This window comes from Dendropsophus ebraccatus, chromosome 3, assembly GCF_027789765.1.
Source record: "Dendropsophus ebraccatus isolate aDenEbr1 chromosome 3, aDenEbr1.pat, whole genome shotgun sequence".
Taxonomy (NCBI): Eukaryota; Metazoa; Chordata; class Amphibia; order Anura; family Hylidae; genus Dendropsophus; species Dendropsophus ebraccatus.
Genome location: NC_091456.1, coordinates 66583773 through 66607866, shown reverse-complemented (window position 1 = coordinate 66607866; position 24094 = coordinate 66583773). Strand labels below are relative to the sequence as shown.

The following is a 24094-nucleotide window of genomic DNA, read 5'->3' as shown; positions in this document are numbered from 1 at the left end:
TGCAGGGGGGAGATTGGCACCACTATTCGGACATTATAGTACACTTTTTTGCAGAAAGGATTTATTAGTTTTTTTAAGGGTGACAGTATACAAAGGGGGTGTGCAATCACTTGGGCTTTACATTAGCTGGCCTTGGCTTCCTCCCTGTCCTCTCTCCTGCTTCCTTCTCCATGTCTGCATTTTCTGTTTTATGGCTGAATTTCCTTTTGTGCCCCATAGGGACTGTGTCTGTGCACTACCTGTAACTTAAAGGGCCAGTGTACATGTTTTAATGTGTCCTTCACCTATTCCTGTCTGGCATTACCGAGTTAAGTCTGCTTTGCCCAATCTGCTCCATCTACACCTTGTGGATATTTAACTCTTGATGGGCTGTATCTCCTGTAGACCAGTGCCACCTACTGAATCTGGACTGTGTTGTGTCTCCTGCTACCACCGAGCTCCTGACCTGTTGGCACCAGCCTCACCTCTGCTTATGTGTCTGGCACCATAGCTGTCTCTTCTGCTTTACCATATACTGGGACCAATTTTGGGGTAGTGACTTGTCCTATAGCAGCAGAAGTCCAGCTTCTGTATCCTAAAGAGGGATAAAAGGTAAAAACATAGAGGATACTGCCCACAGGTTTGGTGGTAAGTTAAAGCTAATGTACCACTAAGTACATCGCTTTGTGTCTTTTTACTTGAATAGATCGGCACAGGAATGCCGGTGCTGTGGTCCTTTTTTTGAACCGCAGCTTGATTCCCGCACCAGTTTATTCCAGGCTCATCAGCCCCCAGTGTGACGATCTCCCCTCTGTGACGCAACTCAGAATCAATGGAGCTGCATCACAAGGGGAGATTGTCACACTGGGGGCTGGGGGCCCAGCCCCTAGTGCTTAATGGCGGGCCAGTGCTTGCAAGCCAACCGGCGCCACGTGTGGGAACCAGGATGTGGTTCAAAAAAAGGACAGCAGCAACAGCTTCCCAGCCCCGTTCTATTCATGTAAGAAAAACCCCAAACCGATGTACCTAGTAGTACATTCACTTTAAGGGTACAAACCCACACACCGTATATGCAGCGTATTTACTACTGCGATACGCAGCAAATACGCAACAAATACGCAGCAAATACGCAGCAGATTAGATCTAAATAACTGAACACAGCATCAAATCTTCACCATCACATTTGCTGCGTATTTGCTGCGTTTTTGCTGCGTAAACAGTGTGTGGGTTTATACCCTAAGCCAGTATCATAACGGCGGGTCCACACGCATTGGGGTGTTACACGCAACAAGCATCTGATATCTTAGTAGATTTTTAATGTGAAACTTCCCATCTAGTGGAATGAGTAATCATGGTCAGCATTTTCATGAACAGGCTTGCCTTGATTTGTCATAGGGTAGACATGCAAGAAGTATTCACAAAGCCCACACGTATATTCTTTGCATAGCTGTATGCTATTTTTATACCATTTGTACTGTACATAAATGACAGCAGCTAGTTGAATATAACATGAGTAGCTCTGCTGGTGTATTTTGAGACACTTCACTAAAGTTCCAAACTCTCTATCCTAATTCCCAGGATCTGATTATCACATTATGTGCAATGTCCTTTAGTAATGACATTATATTAAGAACACAGTCTGATATTGTTACACAAAACCAAGAGCACGGCTCAGGTTAAGCCAGTGTAAGTATCCTCTCTTATAAGGATTAACTAAAGTATTATGGAGATGGAAACATTTTTTACTACTCCAAGACTTTATAGCAAAAGAAATGGTTGCAAAGCTGCCCATAGCCTTTACCAGCTATATGATAGCAGTATGTTGGCAGTCACTTTGACATCAATGCTATACATAAACATTGATCACAAATTAGTGAACACAATGCGATGAAGAACATGTATATAACATAGACTTTAAAGGATTTTCCAGCTCTCCAAAAACAAAAGCACTGTTTGTTAGTGGGTAAAAGAAGCCATTTGTCTTGCATTGCATTTTAATCTATGTCCTGTCTGGTACTGTCTCCCCAGTAACTCCACAGGCTAGCTTACTAATTTACCATGCATTCAGAAATGATTGTTCTAGAAGGAGTGTTAATGTAAATTAATTAGATGTTTTGTAATGGGATGACTGTTTATGGAAATGAAAGTCTATAAAACACCATCTATGAAAATGATAATTATTTTAATTCTGAAAGAAAATGCATGCAGAGAAATAAAGGCAGCCTTAAAATATGCCTTGGTAATGTAGTAAAATTGTTAATAAAAAGAATTTATCTACTTTCCTGTTTTTAGATCACGGCACGTCTCCGAACAGTTTGAGTTATTTCATAAGCTCAGTCCTCTTGTAATTGTCCCATTATGGGGAAAGTGATCTTATAATGTTTAGCTTTACATTCTAATTGATAAAAGCTTTTTAGTATCCATAATGTTGTTCCTATCTGCGTTTTTTTTTTTTTTAAAGACTTAAGAGCTTTAAGGTCCGAGACCACTAATAGACCAGGCTGTGTAGACTTTCAGGCTAATATTACCCTTTCAGGTTTGGAGTTTACAAGTATTGTATATGCTATATGCTATGAGCACGGTGTTTCCACCATATCATCTTTACCTTCATAGTGCCTTCAATAAAGCTGTAAAATCGTACAAAAGAAATATAAATAAAGATATTGTAGTAATCATATTGACCGGCATTATAACATGGTCGTTTTTCTAGAAAGTAAAAGACAAAAGAACCAATAAGTTGCAAAATTCCATTGTTGATTTTTTTACCCTACAAATATTTTTTTCCTGTTTCACTAATTCACTGTCGTGCATTTCAATACAAAGTTCCACAGTTCCAAAGCCACATGCAATGCCATCCAAAATTCCAGCAGCCATACACCGAGCCATTGAGTTTTTATATCCCCTTGTAGCTTCAGGCAACATGTTTCCAATGTGTTTTTACTCTATTGCTGTGCCCCTTGTTTGGTAGGGATATAGGATTTTACTATTTGATTTGCGACCTATACTCTTATTGAATTGTCGGATGGATGCAAACTTCATTGCAATATAGGGTGTGAATGCTAGGCTCAGGGAGCGTGACTAGGAGCCTGAGAGGTGGCAGTCAACTCCAAAACACCCACTAAACATAAGCTATCAGTAGATAATACATCAATAGAGTATACAACACTGATTCTATATCTGCAATTTTTATCTTTCTATGTTCTTATATTCCTTTGCTATAAGGCCACAAATGAAGGAGTCTAATGCTGCGTTTACACAAACAGATTTATCTGACAGATTTTGGAAGCCAAAGCCATGAATGGATTTAAAAAAGAGTCCTTTATGACCTGATTCCTGTTTATAGTCTGTTCCTGGTTTGGGCTTCAAAGATCTGTCAGATAAATCTGTCTGTGTAAACGCACCATAATGCTGGGTTTACACGAAACGATAATTGGCCCGATCGTATGATTAATGATGTTGGAGTGGCGATTTTTTTTTTCATAACGATCAGCGTTTAGACGGTACGATAAATCGTAAGCAAAAATTGTTTTGCGATCGTGCCCGCAGCCCGGCCCGCCCGCAGCCCGGCCCCCCGCTCGCAGCCGCCCCCCCCCCCCCGCGCGCTCAACTGCAGCCCCCTGCGCCGCCCCGTTCGCCACCCCCCCTGCGCCGCTCCGATTGCCACCCCCACTCCAATCGCCCCCCCCCCCCCCGCCGCCGCCGCTCCGATCGCCCCGCCACCGCTCCGATCGCCGCCCTGATCGCCACGGCTGCGGTGGGAACGATCGGCGAATTTTTTGCGAACGACGAACGGCGATTTAAGAATAAGATAAAAGATCAAAATGAACGATTTCTCGCTCGTCGTTCCATCATTCGCTGCGTTTACACGTACAATTATTGTTCGAATTCGATCGTTATCGTGCAAATTCGAACGATAATCGTTCCGTGTAAACCCAGCATAAGTCCTCTCCATTATATTCTTGAGCTAAGTAGGCCTCTCTATGCATCAACATGCCCAGTCTGTAGGCTTATATCAGGGAAATTCAAGGGACTAGAAAGCTACAAATTACTGATTTGGAATTAGCAGCCTTTATTCTACTTACAGAAGACTTTAGGTTAGGGTTTTGGGGAGGGTGAGTCCCTTTAAATTCCTATTCACATTTCACACATTGTGTACATTTTAGGACCTGATTCTGTAGTGGACTTGCTGTCAGTCCCCCATTGTGTCTAAGCTGAACTGCAACAGATAGATGCACAGACACCTGCAGCGTGTCTTAGACTCAGCCCTCCCCATATGTTCTCTGGCTCTACTGAACAGGTCAAACCCCAGAAGAAAGTTTTAATCTACTTTTCAGTCACTGAACTTTCGCTAGTGACGGGGACTGGAAAATCAGGAGTTTTTAAGACGAAACAAGTGGAGTGAGTGAGAAAAAATGAAGAAAAAGATATAGGATTGTAAAGCAGCATAAAAGAGAAAGAATTTATGCAGAGTCTTATAAGCTTAGCGAGGCAGAAAATAGATTGGGGTACAGAGAAAATAATATGTCAGTCAGTCCAGAGCGTGCAGGCATAAACTTTCACAATGCAGGGACAGTGTTACTGCTTCCATTCCCAAGCTGTAGGTATAACAAGATAACAGTGAAACGTCTATTCCTGCGGGAGCCTTAAACATACATGCAGATTTATATAGTGCCTCCTATGTCAGGAGCTCACATAGTCAGGTCATCCCTTTCCTACAAGTCAAATCACATCATTTCAAGAAACTGTTCTGTGTTATTTATTAAAGCAGAAATATCACCGTGAACTTCACAAACTGTTTGCATGGACATAGCAAGTGTTGATGGGTAACATAAGCAAATCATACTTAGAACATTGGATGTATATTTCTATGAAAATAACTACATAAACATTAGAACAGATATCAAAGTATCCTTTTTTTGATATAAAGAATTATCCATAATCTATGCATTGCACAAGAAGGATCACTTTTTTAGGTTTCAAATAGCCCTATTGCTATAGCTACATATTAACATGGTTGATAGCCTAGGTTTATTGTCCCATTTGTTGGTAGCAACGTACTTATATCAATGTATATGGGTGTCATTGAAGGGAATCCCACTCAGGACTCTGTTTTATGAACCACAGTAAAGTAGCCAAAATGTAATACTCCACTGGAAATTTTGGCACGGAAGAGGGGCTAAGTATGTGCCCCATCTATTCCAGAACGATAGTTTGATCAGTTTTCAAGAAGCCAAGGATAGCTTTGGCTTGGAAGATAAACACAAGTTTTTTTATTTTCAATTATTACACGCCTTTAAGGCCTCACTGGACACAAGTTTTTTTGAGGTGGGGGATCACAGAATTTTTCACGTTATACAGGGTATGGACAGGGCAAAAAAGGGTCTCTCCTTGATATATAAATTGCTGGCTAGTGAAATCAAAAAAGGAGTTACAGCTAGAAAGAAAGTAATGTGGGAACAGGAAGTGGGACCTATTGGGGAGGAGGCTTGGCAAAGTATCTGTTCAAATATAAATAAAGTTTCTTTGCATGAAGCCCATAAATTAGTTCAATTCAGAATACTTTATCGGAACTATTATGAGGACCAAATAGATAACACTTCAAACGTTCACAGCGTGTGAGCCACGACAGGATAATGTCCACAAAAGTGTTTTTTAGAAGAATCAAAATGTGTTTCGGCCCCTCGATACTTGAGGAAGCTTGAGGAAGGCCCGCAAGAACTGAGGGGCCGAGAGTCTAGGTTACCACTGTTTTTAAAGCAGAGTTGTGGTCTGTAACCTTGGCAACAAGCTCTCAATGATAAGAGGAAAAGAGCAGCATATCAGGAGATATGAAATGTAAATGAATGTTAGTTGAGATCAGAATACATAATAATCAGGTACATAATAATGTTTGCATAAAGTTAAGTCTTTAGTGTATAATAGGCTAAATTCCCCTTGGTAACCTTTTATAAGGGTAGTTTATTGAGTCTCTAGTGAAGACCTAAAGAACTTGTTATTGTTGCCTTAAAGATACAGTCCAGGGAAAATTTAACTCTACTGAGAGACTTTGGGTACCTACGGTTTGTTGTACGACAATACCGTATTGCCGGGTAATAAAGATCATACTATGTAACTCCCTTTAATCTGGCACTGGTTGGAAGTCCACTAACAGTCCAGTAGATGCAGTAGGGCAGTTATTCCTTTCTCTTGCCTACCGACAAAGCTTTTCCTCTCTCAAAGGTGAAATACAGATTTTTAGTAGATAACCTTTCAGCATGGACTGGATGCAGCTAGGGGGTGTATATTTACCCCCAGAATGTGGTGGTTCATCTTGAATGAACCAAAGCTGACTGGAGTAGTAGTGTAATTGGAGCAGGATTCTCTGGCAGAGCTAGGAATAAGTAACTTTGTGTGCAGCAGGATTACTGACAGGATGAGACTGTTGCTTCTATGGCCTACACAGTAGTCTACATTTACTAAACTAGACAGGTTTTATCCAGCCCTCTGCCTCCGCTTCCCTGACGGAGATGTATGGGGGACCTGCTTCTCATACACAATATACAGTATCCACCAGGAATGGCAGCACAGAGAATAATAAGCATTACCCAATTATATACCTTAGTGTATGTAATAGAGTGCATGTTAGACATGTTTAGACTCCCAGTAAAATAAACCATATAAAGTGTGGATCAGCATGTAAAAGCAGTAAACATGAAAAAAAAATAGACATGTAAAATCATGTAGCATTTTCTATATGTTGCATGTTTACAATACCCATATAGGTGAATGTATTGCCACACTACAAACTAAATTTTTAGCAGCAGGTAGACCAGGTACTGGGACACTGTGATATTCTCTATACAGATATGTCATTTTTACTAAACAGAGCTTTATCGCTAATTCTTCATGCACAATTTTTTTTAATCCGTGCAGTGTCTAGTTTATTGATATGTCTGCTTAACAAAGCTTAGAAGTTGGGGCATTCAAATACAATGGCTGATTTTCCTAGCTACAGATTGTGGCTTCCCCGAAATTCCCCTTTTATAATGTAGAGTACTTACTATAGCTGTGAGTCAATAAATTCCATCTGTAATTTGTAGTTGTTCTACGCAAAAGGTATGCTCCAAGTACCTATAACACTAAAATCACTGAAAAGTGAAGGGAATAACATTGATTATCTCATGAGAATGGCTCCTATCAAGGTATGTAATATATAGTATATAACAGCCACTGAACAATTCTGGAAGTTGATGTTGAAAGAAGGCAAAATAGGCAAGTATAAGGATTCAGGCATCTTTAAGGGGGCCAAATTGTCATAATTGAGAACTGGGTCGCAGCATCTCCAAAACAACATGTCTTGTGATGTGTTCCCAGTACGGAGTGGTTAGCACCTACTAAAATCGATCCATTGAAGGACAAGCAGTGACTTGGACACAGGGTTTTACTTAGATGTCAATGTTCATTGATGCACTTAGGACACAAAGACGAGCCTCTCCGGTCTCATCCCACAGAAGAGCTACTGCCACTACAGGGTCGCATACTACACAATAGACAGGTGGTTTTATAGTGATGGCTGATTTGTGTATATCATAGATTCTAGGGATACAATATGCATGCATAGTAGTCGTCATTGTGTCATGGATGGTCAAGTTGTGACGGGTAATAGTCATTCTTTTGCTCACTTGCAATAATAGTAATGCAAATTGATATAGAAAAGAAGGTAAATTGCCCTGTCAGACTTGTATGTTATTCCTCAGTTTGCTACCTTCTTAGGTTTTCCTTTGCTGCGAGTGAAAGTGCAATCAGCTCGGTATTGTCTCTTGATTTGTATTTAGTTGTTTATTGAGCATAGAAACAACTGGGCCAGCTTATGTACCCAACAGGTATAAACAGCAACTTGAACAGGCACATTACTGAGAAAAGGAGCCTTACAAAGAAGAGATCAGACAATTTTCTAAGACAATTTTCTCCACAGCATACTTCTATCAACATATTTAGATATCTGTGGCAGGTTAATGTAGGCCATTTTCACTTGGCAACCAAATCAATCCCTTGCAACACAGGCTTCGCTTTCAGACCACTAAAGCCATTTTACAGTTTCTGAAAATGATAAGCCAGAATGAAGATCAGGTTAGAGAAACCTTTGGTGACAGTGTCATTTCAGACAGAGTTTTGCTTTGGCAGTCATCTCATTTTATTCCTTATCAACTTTCTCTGCAGAGCCAATTATTTTTTGCTCTGGCTCCAAATGATGTCTTGCATAAAAACGCAGAGATGTTTAGAGGTATGCTCCACAGTGTCATAGGATTTAGCATTTCGCTGGTTGCATTAACATATTGTATCATAATGTGCATTTGTTGAGCTTGAAGTAAATGATTGCAGTGAATTATCAATTAGCTCTCTCTGAGCTAATGGCGGAGCTACACAGAGATGTTATGTGAGCTTAGTGATTGTACAAGCAACTTTTATTTTACCAAAAAGTCTGTATGTAGCCCTGTGGCGTGGGTATTTGTATAAAGATTTAAGGAAATCATGTAGTTTTAAGATACAACTTATCATTAGGAGCTTCTCCACATCTCAATTTGCCTTTACTTGATATGGATGTGTTGGCATACTCTCAAAATGGCATGCCAATGTATATCAGTGCATACTGGCAGTAGACCCATTCAATTTAATAGCCCAATCTTGTCAACCAGTGGATACATTTAGACCGCGTCCCGCACATAAGCATTTATTAAGCAGACCAGGTTTTCAGGTTTCCATAAAGACCAGGTTTTCAGGTTTCCATAAAGTTTTATTAATTTGAAATAAACGAACAACAAATAAGCAGACAAATTGGGCAGGCAACAATAGCCCAGAATCAGGCAACCATGTGGTACTCTTTGGAACAATACATTTCGCGAAAACTCTCCAAAATACCAAACTGGGCCTCAACGAAGGCCAAACATAACCATACTTTATACTTCCGCCCAATCATAGCTAAATCAAACCCCTTGGTTCCATCATCTGAGTGGGACCAGAGGTAATAAAGAAAAGAGTAGAGAGAAAAGGAAAGAGGGATGGAAAAGGAGAACCAGCCAAAAAGGAGGAAATAGGGAGAGGAGGAAAGGGAGGGAGGGGAAGGGGGGAAGTGGAGAAGGGGAGACTCACGTGATCCCCTGCTCCTCCTCACAGAATGCTCTTTTCAAAATTCAATCTCACACTGCCGTTACCACCCATAAAAGCCCTCAGATAAATATGAAATCCAGGGACGTCAGACCTTTTGAAATTTCTCCTCCCTATCATGTAAGATAGCATGTAGTCGGTCATTGACCATAACCCAATTAAGTTTAACTTTCACTAGCTCAAGAGGAATAACCGCTTTCTTCCAAGAAGCAGACCATGCTTTTTAGACCTATAAAGTAGTTGTATACTTGCTGAAAATAGCCTGCACGTAGTTGTCAGTTGACTTTGTTAAGCGCACTTAAGTGAGTGAGACCACTTTCAGTACATGGCAGTGTATAGTAGCATGCCAATGTATGTGTCACGTATGGGAAAATAATGTTGTGGACCCAGCCTAAGATCCCACGCTTCCGATAATGGCAGCTTCAGACAACGAGCATGGTTTGATTTAAAATGTATTGTCTGTGCAAGTGTTTAGGAGGTATGAGAACAACAGAACGCTAAACACTATAAAGTTTCTTAAGAAATGAATCAGATCATTTTGAACCTCTTCAGTTCAGTACTAAACATGATATATTGGGAAAAAGTGACAGAGGAAATGAGTAAAGATGGAATTTTTAAATATTTTTGAAACTACCAATCTGGTGTTAATAAAATAATAAAAGGGGTATTCCCATGTAACTGGTGTTTACTGAGATTCTCTAAACCCCTTACAGACCAGGCCAATTTTCATTTTTTCACTTTTGTTTTTCTTCCTTGTGTTTAAAAAGTCCTAGCACTTGCATTTTTTCACCTACAGACCCATATGGGGTCTTTTTGTGATGCCAATTGTATATAATAGCAATAAATTATGCTGCGAAACTGAAAAAAAATGATATACGCTGTGAAATGAGTGCAAGGTACAAGAGCAATGCCCCCAACTGACTGAACCTTGGTTCTACAGATAGCAGCCAGGAATTCCATTCTTAGTGCCATCAACTAACACAAGGAATGATCACACTGCCAGAGACAATGATTCAAAAATTCTTAGGGCCCGATATTCTCAAAAAACGAGCACCGATCTGCTAGATTGATTTTTACTGAGCCTATTAAACTGCTTGATTATCATGCAGCAATGTCTGTGCAGCCCTTGCTTTATAGTAGAGAAAAAAAAAATAAAATATATATATATATATATATATATATATACACACACATATGAAGTTCTGAGGAAATCTGCTGGGAGTTGTAGTTTCTGGGAGGGCAACGCTTTAATAAATGGCAAAAACATAAAAAGTTGAAATGATGGTTGTGTGGAGGCTCCTAGAGGCAGCAATCTGTGGGTCATAACTATCAGCCCTGAAAGAAGGTACACCAATAAATCTTTCTAAAGTGCCGCCAGTTATCTGAGAATTGTCTGTTTATTTGTACTTCAAGTCCCAACATATCCTGAGGGCTGCAGACTGTAAGTAAATGCTGGGAGTTGTAGTGTTTGCAGCTACAAAGTCAGGAGCACATACAGTTAAGAGGCTAAGCACAGCACTTGTCGGAGTTTGCCAAGTAGAGTAGTGGTGCTGGCACGTAGAGGCCCACTGTAACTCGCCCAAGGGGACTCCTCAGGTCCCCGTTGGACCATTCCAAGCCTGTTATTGTCCATTTAAGAATAGCATCATAAGGAAGAACATTTACAACACAGTTTCACCAATAGTCTTCTTTATTTAGGAACAATAGCTGGGTGTAACTACTGAGACACAATGCTTTAAACTTAAATTATAGTCCCTAGGGACTAAGCTGCAGCCTTATTGTATGATATTTTCCAGATATATGACCCCATTTACCAATAAAGTCCAATATGTTCCATAACAGCTATCAGGTGACATATCCTTAACAGTTTAATAACTGGGGAAGTAATATACAGATACATTTGCATATAATATCATGAATACATTTATGTAATGCAATATATGCGCATCAATATATAAAACCTATTTAATTAGAGCTGTTTTGCAATCTCATTTTACATACTGTATAATTGGTTTCCAGAATATCTCATAAAGTGGGAAAGGATTAATGTTCAAACTAATTTTCAAAACCGTCATCTTATTTCTCTAGAAAAGCTGACTTTAAAGGGAACACCCTGATGTCTTGAAAGAAACAGTAAAGCAGTTTTAAGGGGGCAGCACATTCATTTGTAATGCTATGAACTATATTAAAGAAATTCTAATGAAACTGAATAGAGTCCTTCTATTGATTATAATTGTCGATAGAGATGTAACGTCTACAATAGAGTTCATTAAGTGTGTAAATATTACATTATTAGCCTAAATTAAGAAGATTAAAGATAAGGAATATACAGTAATAATTAATAATGAAAATAATAAAAAAATAAATAATAATAATAAAACAAAAAGTAGCTGTTGGAATCAAATTTAACCTTTACAGTACATGTGTAAATGTAATGCTGATATACTGTGTGTAAGCAATTACAATATTACAGTAACGGGATAAGTTGGTTAGAAAATGATGATGTACAATAATAAGGAGACTGTAGAAGCATTTGCGCTACCTCTAGCCTGGATACAAGACGACAAACAGTTGGACATGTAGGCATACCAGTTCACATTTGCCCACAGATGTTTAAGCTGGGTCGAAGATATTACATATCGGTTGACAAAGCTGGCTTGCTATAAATCCTCAACTGGCGATAATTCTGGCAACTTGGTAGGCCGATATAGCAGAGACTTCCTGGAAAACCTTTGCTATGTGAAGGGAGCATTATCCTGCTGAAAAATGCAATTTGCTAAACTATTAGTGTCCCCTGTATCACTTCGATAACTTTACAGATCATCAAACAGCTACTGGGGCAATGTGTCCATAACAAAGCCAGGCTTAAACACTAACCATTAGTCAGAACTTTGTCGGATTCCCAACAGAACCGGTGTCATCATTAAAAACAATATGGTTAGAAAACAAAGTAGTCCAGGGTTCTTATCCATAGCACCACTACATACAAAGGTAACGGTATGTGACTGTCAGTGGTAGACCATATAATAACAAGCACTTGGAAATGGTGCAGGTACAGACATACTGTCCAGAGTGTCTGAACAGTAGGCAAGAAAACTGTGGTAGCTGCTCATGCTTGTTGGTAGATCAAAAAATTCTCTATACTAGTGGTTTCTCTGGGCCATCCACAGTCTGTACATTGTGTGTCCTCACGTAACCCTGCTCCCAGCATCCCATAGCAGCTTGGTCACAATGACTTAGATGGTGGGCAATTCATCAAAACAACCTTCCTGCTTCTCTTAGTCCAATGATGTGCCTCCTTTTCTGTCAACTGAGCAAAACTGAGAGTGCATTGTAGCAGCACGTCTAGCAGTCAATGATCTCTCACCAAGAGGTACACCACCAAAAAGTAGCATCTGAAGCCTTTTTATATAGCAGCGGGATAAGCACCGTCTTATGGCAAGTCCTAGTGTCTAATCAGACCCGACTCGTATTCATTTGCCTGAGACATAACTGCATACTGTGTCTTGCAGCAGTCTTAGATTTCTTTCTGGGTGTATTATTATTTTTTTTTTTTTTACAATGAGTGTACATGTATTTATTTGGGAACTCAGCACCAGCTTGTGTTATAACTGCTTGCCACCATTGTTTAAAAAATTGTTAGAGACATGTCTGATCAGCTGAACAGAAGATGCATTACATCACATAAAGAGGGTTTCCATTTACCAATGGCAAAATATCCCGATCTCCTGCTGCTGAGGCTCCTAGTGGTGCACTGTAATCTGGGAGGGAACCCAACAACAATTGTTTCACCTCCTTGCCTCCATAGTGAAAATAATCCCTTTTGCACAAGTGTATTGAACACTTTAAAGTATGAGGTGCTTTGTTAATCACTCTCCACTCTGGTTCACAGATCCCTGTCTATTAAATTAGATCATTTCCTTATAGCGTATTAGAAAATTGGTCTTCTGAGACAGTTGCTTTACATTTATTCAATAAAATGATAAAACATGCTATTTCATGGTTGTATTAATAAATCATATCACATTAGCCACAATTACAGTACAAAAATTAAAAAGACAATGGACGCAACTTTTACAAACCAACGTTATCATATACTACAGGGGATACATGGAATACGGTATTCTGATCATTTTCTGATGAAACTACTTTGCATACTCTTTTATGAGAAATAGCAAAGGATTATGGTTATTTCATGAGCTCAATATTGTTTCATACCACCTCTAATTTCTTATCCTTGGAGACAACTTGGACCCATTTAGAAGCTGGAAGGGGAGAGTGGAGCTTTTCTTATATATAAAAGTAACATCAATGTTGGTGACATGATAATGTAGTCGAGTAGTAAAATACAATGTACTACAGTCTAATTCCTGTTTCTTCCTTTTTTCTGAATGGCAATTCCAGTGTGAGTGGTATATCAGATACATAACTAATATGCACTCATCATTATTTTATAGGTTGCAGGACTGGAAGACCACATACAGACGAAGGATACAAGGTAGGACACAGCATTTTATGCAATTAAATTTGGACTCTTATGTATTGTGCTTATTTTGAGCTAAATTGCATTTTAATTAGTTATTGTTGATCACCATCACTTTTTTATTGTTTTAAGACTGCTGTAGAAAGCACACAAAAGGAAAAGTCTGCTTATATTAAATGTGTAACAGTTACAAAAATGTTGATAGGATAGTAGTAAAGACTAGTATTACCCTTTAAGGACAAGAGAGAAACTTAAATTTGTGCCATGCACATGATGTAACAGAGCCAATGTGCAAATGATGTAGCAGAGCCGATGTACACATGATGTAGCAGAGCCGATGCGCACATGATGTAGCTGAGCTGATGCTCACATGATGAAGCAGAGCCTATGCACACATGATGTAGCAGAGCTTATGCTCACAGGATGCAGTAAAGCCAATGCACACATGATGTTGCAGAACTAAAGCTCTGCTGCATCATGTGGGTATCACAGTATCACAGGGGTGCATTCATAGCAGGGAGGGAGCCGGCGCTGTCATCCCACTGAGAAGAAGGGGGTACACATTATCCTGACTTGTTGGGGGCCAGAAGGAAGAAGCATGCCTGAGTGAACTTCATTTAGCTCCTTTTGTGCATGGAGAGGGGAGTCCAAAAAAAAAGCTCCAAAACGGCTCAGAACAGGTAATTACCTGCTTTGAGCAGTATATGGAGCTATAGGTGGACAATTTAACACTGCAAAATAATTTTGGTGGAATAACCCTTTAAAGCGACTCTGTACCCACAACCCCCCCCCCCCAAACCGCTTGTACCGTCAGATAGCTACTTTTAATCTAAGATCTGTCCTGGGGTCTGCTGTCCTGGGGTCCGCTTGGCAGGTGATGCAGTTGTCCTAAAAAACTACTTTTAAACTTGCAGCCCTGTGTCAAATTGGCGTGGCCTAGAGTGTGTGTGCCCAAGCCTTGCACCGCTTCTCTGTCCTTCATCCCCGCCCCCTCATCATTAGGAATGCCCTGGGCAATATTTTTCCTTTTGATCACTTGTGTGAACACTGCACATGGGCCTAAACGATCCAGCACATGTGCACCGCTCAGACAGGTGATGAATAGGAAAAATCCTGCCCAGGGCATTCCAAATGATGAGGAGGGTGGGGAGGAGGGATGGAGGGCTGGTGCAAGGCTTGGGCACACACACTGTAGGCCACGCCAATTTGACACAGAGCTGCAAGTTTAAAGGTGTTTTTTTTAGGACAATAACTGCATCACCTGCTGAACACACCCCAGGACAGATCTTAGATTAAAAAAAGCCGAAGTTACAAGCGGTTTGGGGGGTCTGTTTGTGGGTACAGAGTTGCTTTAAGACTTACTTCAGCTTTTTGTTTTGAGAAGCAAATTTATTTAAAGCAGTAAACACAGCATGAATAAGATTTGTACAAGCTAAAATGGAAATTACAGTACTCATATTCATCTCTATAACAGTTAATTTGCTAAAAACGTTTAATAAATCCTTATCATAATTTTTTCCTTAAAAGCACATAATATCATAAAATAAAGTATTTACTTCTGGCTTAAGCAACAGTACGATTAATAATGTGTTTTTGAGACATGTAATGATCTACAAGAGTAGAGCTTGTTAACTATTGGTAGAAACTGACGCTTTGTGATGGAAACAGTCTGAAACAATGCAGTTCTGTCTTTGGGAGGTCATGTGTTAAGGCTGGGAAATGAATGTACTGAAAACTATGAAGAAATTGAATGTTTCAAAGAATGATTTATTTTAGCAGTATGCTTTTGCACCTGAAAGTAAATGAAAAAAATGACTTCAGTGTAGAATCTCAGAAACTGTTTCTTAAAGTCTATGATGGAAGACCTTTTTTTAGAAGAGTGAGCTGAGGACATCATCCAAAATTCACGTCGGCAGCTGTGTAGTCATCAGATACCCATGTACTATTTTACAATTGAGCAAAATAAATTATATATATTTAGTTGGCTGTATGCACAGCTGACAGCACAGTCTTGAGTTTGACTTCAGCCAGGTTCTTAAATATGAATGGCTTAGAAATTGTCATGCTGAAATTATTATGGTGGCTATTTTAGGCTACGCTATTAATGTTTCTGTAACTGCTTCACTACAGATTGTGACAAAAAAGAAATGAAATATTGGTCATTGTCTTGTAAAGAATATTTCCAAATTATAAAATAAGTTATTCTGGCTCCAATGAAACAAATTATTTGTTTTATGAAAAAGGATTTGTACACCTTTGTCATGGTGAAAAATATGTTTCAATATGAATATAGGTGACTGGAAAAGTTCATATTGCACTACTTTGTTGGCTGATTTTTGCATAGTTTCTTTAAAGGGATTGTCCACTTTATAGTAAAAAAGTTCAGTGTACAGAATTAGTGAGCAATGAGCAAACCGGGTTCGGATTCGAGTCCATCCAAATCCGAACGTTCGGTATTTGATTAGCTGGGGCTGCAGAACTTGGATAAAGCTCTAAGGTTGTCTGGAAAACATGGATACAGCCAATGACTACATCCATGTTTTCCAGATAGCCTTAGGGCTTTATCCAAGTTCAGCAGCCACCGCTAATCAATGCTGAAAGTTCGGGTTTGGATGGACTCGAGCATGCTCGAGGTTCGCTCATCTCTAGTGAACACCCTTAATGCCCTTATTGCCCTCACTGACAGCAGTTTCCTGCATACTCCATAGAGCTAAAATCAGACTTCCCTCCTCCAGGCTGTGCTGTCCTACTCTGTGGTCTGTCCATAAAATGGCCGACATGGAGGAGTATGTAACCATGCCCTGTCCCCAAGTGTCCACCATTGAGCCTGTATATGCCTATGGTGGACATTGTGGGGCAGGGCACATGCTCCTCCATGTCGGCCATCTTATGGATAGACCCACCACAGAGCAGGACAGAACAGTCTGGAGGAAGGGAGTATGATTTAAGCTCTATACTATGTACAGCTAATATTGTACATAATGAACTATTTTACTATAAAGTGGACAACCCCTTGAATTTTAATGACCTTTTAATAACCTTCTTGAGGGATTAGAAGTTCAGAGCTCATTAGGCAGTAGTAGTTAAACATACTCTCTATATGAGACTTTATTTATAAGCCAAAAGGTATCTCTAAGAGATGCAAGTCAAGGGCAGTCAATGTAGATGAGGAAGACATGAATCTCTATATGAATCCATATATATATATATATATATATATATATATATATATATATATCCACATGTATACTCGAGGAGAAAGGGAATGTGGATCATAGTCCATTGGTATACAAAAATAATGCACAGGTAATATTCTGTTGTCCTGTTTGCATAATCAGCCATCCACATTGTAAAACCTCTGCAACAATATTATAATTCTTTTTCCAAACAAATTACACTGTACATGTGTATATAAACTGTATATGTGTCCTGTTTACAACAATATATGTAACTTGTCCTTTTTAACTGTACTCAATGCATTTCCTCTACTGGACAAACAACATAGCCTTGAGAAGAAAATAAAGAAACAATAAAAAGAGATGGTGGAAAAGTGGGCAAACAAAGGGGGGGGAGGGAATAGGTTGAGGAAAAGAGGAAAAGCACTACCTGTATTCCAGGGATGACAAAGTAATCCCAGGTGCATAAAAAAGTTTTGTTTTATATGGAGGATATCATATCTTTTACCTTAGCATGGCTTTGCTTGTTGAGATTTACACATGGTATTTCCACATTGCTATAATGTAGACTTTGTATGCTTTATATTCTTTGGTTAGTAATTTGTGATTACTCACTGTATAGTTTGCACTGTAGAGTATTTGGGAATGACTCAGCCCATGACCTTGTATCTGCCTATAAAATTTCTATATAGCATAATCAAAATAGCTATATATCATCTGCTCCTGTCATCCATAGATTTTTAAAGTAAAGCTGGCTTGCATTATTACTGTCAACTGTACAATTAATGGGATTAGCTAAATGTCTTTTTCTTATCTAGGACTGTCACAGTCCTATTAAATATAGCTATTTTTTCTGAGAAACAATAGTAGCACTCACTGAGCTTTCTAAGGAACGATTCATTGCTTTGATTAATAGGCTAGAATTACTATTCAGGAATATGAAGCTGGTAATATGTACATTTATTTAATTGGAGGTATCATTTGTCACCACCTGAACAGTGCATTAAGTGGATACTGTTTTCATTTAAATACACTAACCTAGAGAAAAAACTGAGAGAAAGTTCAGTTTTACTTTACTATCTATATGTTACAATGTACAATCTTTATACCTGAATTGTATTTTAAACCTATTCACATTGAAGGGTTTTATATCTTGTTCTGCTTTGTATTGTTTTAAAGGAGTAGTAAGTGCAGCGAAAAATTTTATTAAAGTATTGTATTGGCCTACACAAATCACCAATATATACTTATTAGGGGAAATGCATATAAAGTGTTTTTTTTTTCCCCTGCACTTACTACTGCATCAAGGCTTCACTTCCTGGATAAAATGGTGATGTCACGACCCGACTCCCAGAGCTGCGGGGGCTGTGGCTGCTGGAGAGGATGATGGCAGGGGGACACTGAGGGACACAGGACACTGGAGGGACACTGAGCATCCCTCTGCCATCATCCTCTCCAGCAGCCACAGCCCGCACAGCTCTGGGAGTCTGGTCGTGACATCACAATGTTATCTAGGACGTGAAGCCTTGATGCAGTAGTAAGTGCAAGGAAAAAAGCAATTTCTCTGCATTTCTGTAAAAAACTTTTGGGGGGCAATACAATACTTTAATAAAAATTTTCGCTGGACTTCTATAACAACAGTACTGTGGACAAGAGAAAAACATTTTTGCAGCCCATTACTGGTATGTGTACAGCGCTGGGGGATATTATCCCAGTGGCTAAACGTGCTTTTGTAGGGAGGTTGTCAGACACAACAAATTCCTTAAAAAATTTACATACATTGGTAACGTTATTTGCTACTGCTACCATTCTGTGGTCTCTCTTCTTTTTGCGGGCATTCTTTTTGCTTCTGGTGCAAGTTATCTGTACTTTTGCTTTCATGCTACACTACCTGTCTAGTGTACATCTTGTAATTCATTTCCAAGTTCCTACTGTACACTCTAGCTAGGAATCCAGTCAACTTTATCTCCCCTCTGTAAAGGTAAATAAAGTTCTAAAGGTACCCAAACCCCTTGATTCATTCACATACACCCCTTCTCTTCACCCATATCTTCTTCTTACCCGTCGATGAATTTGATGGATATATGTCTTTCTTTAACTGTACTATATTGTTATGTATTGCATTAGGCACTTTTTTTTTGGCGGGGCGGAGGGGGGGGGGGGGTGATTTTGCAGTTATCATTGTACACTTGATAACTGGATCTATAGAAAAGTGCTATTTTCTATTTGGGCATCTATGTGCCAGTCTATGTAATACTATGTATATACATTTGGATGTGTAGAGCAGATGTGCCCATACAGACAAGCATGGGTAAGACACTGTGCCTCCCTATATACAGAAAGAGAAAATGATCTGAACTATACTTAAGTTACACACTAACAGCTGTATGTAATAGTGCTTGGCCATTAAAACCCCCTTATGTTATCGATATGTAATGCATGGTCATGTTAGTCATACAGCAAATTATATATGACACTTCTGAGCCAAGACAAACAGTGCCCAACACAGCTTTTATGGAAAATCAATTAATACTTTCACACCTCTTTTACATTCCCACCCATTAAATTGCTCACTTAACAACAGCAAGGAACAGTTGTAACATTTTATAGGTACTATGAAACTTTATACATCTGAGTAGTGGAAACATGTAAAGAATACTTAAATCATCCGTATTACAGTATCATATATCATGGACATCTAGTGTCCAAATAGTAATGTATATAAAAAGGTCAAGGCTACTTTTCTAGCTTATTCAGCATGTTAAAACAATGGCACTATAAAAAATAATTTAGTCCATAAAGAAGAATTACAGGAAAATTCCCACACTTCATTTGAAAGGTTAATGTTAATAAAGCTGATCTGCCCATAAATATTGATTGAAATATTGTAGTGTTTTAAACCCTTATAAGTTAAGCAAAAATCCTGAAGCAGAATTAACAATCAGAGACAATAATGTGTGCCGCATGCAGATGGCATGCAGAAACGAAGGCTAAGCTGTGATTGGTTACTACTATCTGAGACAAAAAACAGACATATCCTGGTTTCACATCCCACCAAGGACAACATCTGCTTGGAGTGTGTATGTTCCTGTGTTTATGTGGGTTTTTTCCCACGCTCCAAAAACATCCTGATAGGTGAACAGTGTACTCTGGAGGGGAAAAATTATTTTCAAATCAACCGACTTGATTATATATATTGAAATATTCCAGTACTTATCAGCCGCTGTATGTCCTGCAGGAAGTGGTGTATCATTTCCAGTCTGACACTGTGCTCCCTGCTGCCACGTCTGTCCATATCAGGAACTGTCCAGAGCAGCAGAGGTTTGCTATGGGAATTTGCTACCACCATAGAAATTCCTGACACAAACAGAAGAAACAGCAGGTACAGTAGCACCATGTCACGCTGGAAATAGAAAGAATGCAGACCTCCTTCAATGCATTCAGCAGCTGATAAGTGCTGGAGATGACTTGAAGTGGCTTACTGGCTTGAGGTTTGTTTGTTTGTTTGTTTTTTAACAAATCTATATAACTATTAGGCACCAGTTGATAAAAAATAAATAAATACATTTCTCTAGAGTACCCTTTTAATTTTGAATTTAGATTTCGAGTCTCACAGGGACAGGGACCATCTCTGTAAAGCATTGCAAAATATGTTGGCACTATATAAATATTACTGTTATTTGTATTATTTCTATATAGATAAATTGTTCTTATAATTTGGGGCCTGACATAAATTATTAACCCCTTCCTCCAAATGGCCATAACTGTAAGTCAATTTTAGCAGTCTGTTCTCCCAAATAGACATGAGCTTAAGAGCAGTGCTCGTGTCATTCTTGGCAGGAGTCAGCTGTTACTGTCAGGAGCAGAGCTGCATGCCAATCTTGACAGTTAACCCTTTAAATGGTGTAGTCACTGCAACTGTCTGTCGAAAATAAATCAAGACTGGGGCTACATGGCGTTTCCCACTTGCTTGACCAGGAATCACTCTGTCACACTGCCTGTAATGCCACCTGGTTGTGCAGGTCCTTCAATCTTTTAAGTAAATGGGAGTGCACTATAATCTATAAGCTATAGCTGCAGGGTTGCAATTTCAGCATCCTCTGGGTTTCAGCACAACTTGTATGAGTGAAGTGTCACACGACCAGGCAGTGCCACACAGTGATTCCTGGTCACACTAACAGGAATCCCTGTGTAGCTTAAATCTTTAAAGAAAATATCTGCACCAAAAAAATGTTAAATGTTAAATCCGGCCTCTACTTTTATTAAAACCCCTAAAGGGTTAATAAATGAGTTCATTTATGAGGATTTGTTTACATACAGGCCTTTTAAATCCACTTTAGGTAATTATCAAAATATGGCTGTATTTTCGCCTTAAAATGATGGCTATCCAAAAATACCACTGAAAACAGACGTTTTGTGAACACAGCCAAGAACTAACTTGGCCTCTTAAAATATAAACTTCTAAGCTTCGTTACATTCTAAAAAGGTAAAAGGAGCTTTATCAAATGGTGCAAACATAAATTACACATACAGGTAATGTGGTTTAGTAACTAATTTATTAGTTGTTTTTTTTTATTTCACAATATAATAAAACTTTTCAGAAAATAAAGCCTGTATGAGAGAAAGGGTTGGAGGAGTACCTAGTCACTCTGCCCCAAGACACTATTGGGGGCCCAATTTATAGGTGTTCTGGCTTTACCTTTTTAACATAGTTTTGGAGCAACAGAAAAAAACTAAAGGACAAGTCCAGCGGTTTTGAAAATCCAGCAGCCGGCAGGGGCAGGGGGAATTTAAAAACAAGTAAGGACTTGTTATCAAATTGGCCTTGCTCGTGGTGAGCGGTGGGACCAGCCTCGGGACTTCTCCTGGAAGTCATTTTCTCCGAATTGTGATGAAAATTCCTGTCCCAGCTGATAGACTGGCTGCTCAGCCAATCAGTGACTGGAGCGGCGTCCCACCCCAGTCACTGACTGGCTGAGCAGCCAATTCATCAGTTGGGTCATGATGTGTCGTACTTGTTATCAGTTTCCCATGCCAGCTACCGGATTTTCAAAAGGGCAGGACTTCTCCTTTAAGTAAATCCTTCAGACAACTATCATGCTGTACCTCAGGGACACATGGAGGTAGATGGATCCTAAAGCCACTAACATGGACACTGAAAGAAGCCAAAGATAATTCAGGAAACGATGAAACGACTATAAGAAGACAACTCAGAAGTTTATGTTGTAAATTTATCGAGCAGTGTTATAGGAAGAACGTCCTTTAGCAACTAATCAGCTTTCATACAGTATATTAATGACCTTTGGTAAAACAAAAGCTGAGCTGTGATTGGTTGCTGTGGGTAACAAAGAACGTCCTTACTATAAGACTGCTTATTTTCCACAATCACTGCTTCATAGAGGATAAACTTACATAATAACTAAGAGATAAATTGATTTCCCATATTTAGGCTTTACTAATGTAAAGGTGTTGAGTATGCAGATTACGATTTGCACATACTACTAAAAACAAACAGACAAACAGAAAAACACATACACTTAGACTATGTCTGAACATATCAGCGCGGTAGTTTTTTTCTATGTATAGTGTGTAAGAGGTTATGTGTAGGTGTGGTTCTATTTGATTCCATATGTTTGCTTTTCCACTACCTTGGATGAATAAAATGCCCATTATATTAGTGCGGGAGCTTTGCCAAATCAGATTGCACATTGAGAAATGCTTACAAAGTAGAAGCGTATGGTCAGCAGGATTATCCATATGTTTCAGTGAAGATATGTACAGGATTTGTGAACCCTGTGTTTGGCTTGGTCAGTGGTGGAAATATGCTTATGATGATATGTCAAAGATACACGGGTTCTAGAAAGAAGAGACAAGATAAACAGCTGTGATGAATAAAGAAAAAAGGAATACTCTGATCCTTGTGGAAACGGGAAACAGCGGCGGATACTGAAGCGTCTGCTTTTCACTCTATTCTTATCATCTTCCTTACACATTCAAACTCATATATAAAATGCACACTGCCAAGTGAATCAGTAGAACAATCATTTACCAGCTGCCTCATTCATTATAATATAAACCTCATTATTATTACAATCTATGGGATCTGCATATTTCTACAAGCCTTTGTTTTCATTCTCTTCTCCTAGAACAGCAATTCCAATTGTAGTCACTACAGTAAAACTAACCTATCGATATATTGAAATCATAGTATCAATAAGAATGATAATAACAAGAACAATAACATTAATAAAAGTCAGGTTTCAATACTCCTCATCTTCTAGGGGTTAATTCAAATGCCATATAATTGCTTTTCTTCTGATTTCCAAGGTGCTTTGTAAGCTATATGTTTGAGAGACGTCTACTACTTAGCATACAGACAGCTGAACAACAGTCAGAATAATAATAGAAATAGAATAAAAGAAGCAGGGAAAAGTTGCCTTTGTCACATTGGAAGAAAAGATCCTGTGCACTCTGTGTAGCATACGTGATAAGTATAGTATAGTACTGGTCCTGTGCAATCTTTGCCTATGTATAGTCATGGCCAAAAGTTTTGAGAATAACACAAATATATTTTCACATGATCTGCTGCCCTCTGGTTTTTATGTGTGTTTGTCAGATGTTTTTATCACATACAGAAATATAATTGCAATCATATTATGAGTAACAAAAGCTTATATTGACAGTTAATGCAGCAAGTTAATATTTTCAGTGTTGACCCTTCAACTTCTGGACCAAATCCTGACTGATATTAACCCTTTAAATGGTGTAGTCAGAATTGTCAGAATTTGTTGGTTTTTGTTTGTCCACCCATCTCTTGATGATTGACCACAAGTTCTCAATTGGATTAAGATCTGGGGAGTTTCCAGGCCATGGACCCAAAAACTCTATGTTTTGTTCCCTGAGCCATTTAGTTATCACCTTTGCTTTATGGCAAGGTGCTCCATCATGCTGTAAAAGGCATTGTTGATCGCCAAACTGCTCTTGGACGGTTGGAAGAAGTTGCTCTTAGAGGACATTCTGGTACCATTCTTTATTCATGGCTGTGTTTTTAGGCAAGACTGTGAGAGAGACGATTCCCTTGGCTGAGAAGCAACCCCACACAAGAATGGTTTCAGGATGATTTACAGTTGGCATGAGACAAGACTGGTGGTAGCGCTCACTTTGTCTTCTCCGAATAAGCTGTTTTCCAGATGTCCCAAACAATTGGAGAGGGGATTCATCAGAGAAAATGACTTTACCCCAGTCCTCAGCAGTCCACTGCCTGTACCTTTTGCAGAATATCAGTCTGTCCCTGATGTTTTTTCTGGAGAGA

The 24094-nt window shown here is 39.1% G+C and overlaps 1 long non-coding RNA gene across 1 annotated transcript in view; it reads left to right on the top strand.

The window, feature by feature from the left end:
- Positions 1–24094, top strand: part of LOC138787139 (uncharacterized) — a 399150-nt gene that overhangs the window by 356361 nt on the left and 18695 nt on the right. Inside the window, exon 5 of the long non-coding RNA XR_011362308.1 lies at positions 13581–13621. This is a non-coding gene — a long non-coding RNA (uncharacterized lncRNA). The remainder of the gene's footprint in view (positions 1–13580; positions 13622–24094) is intronic.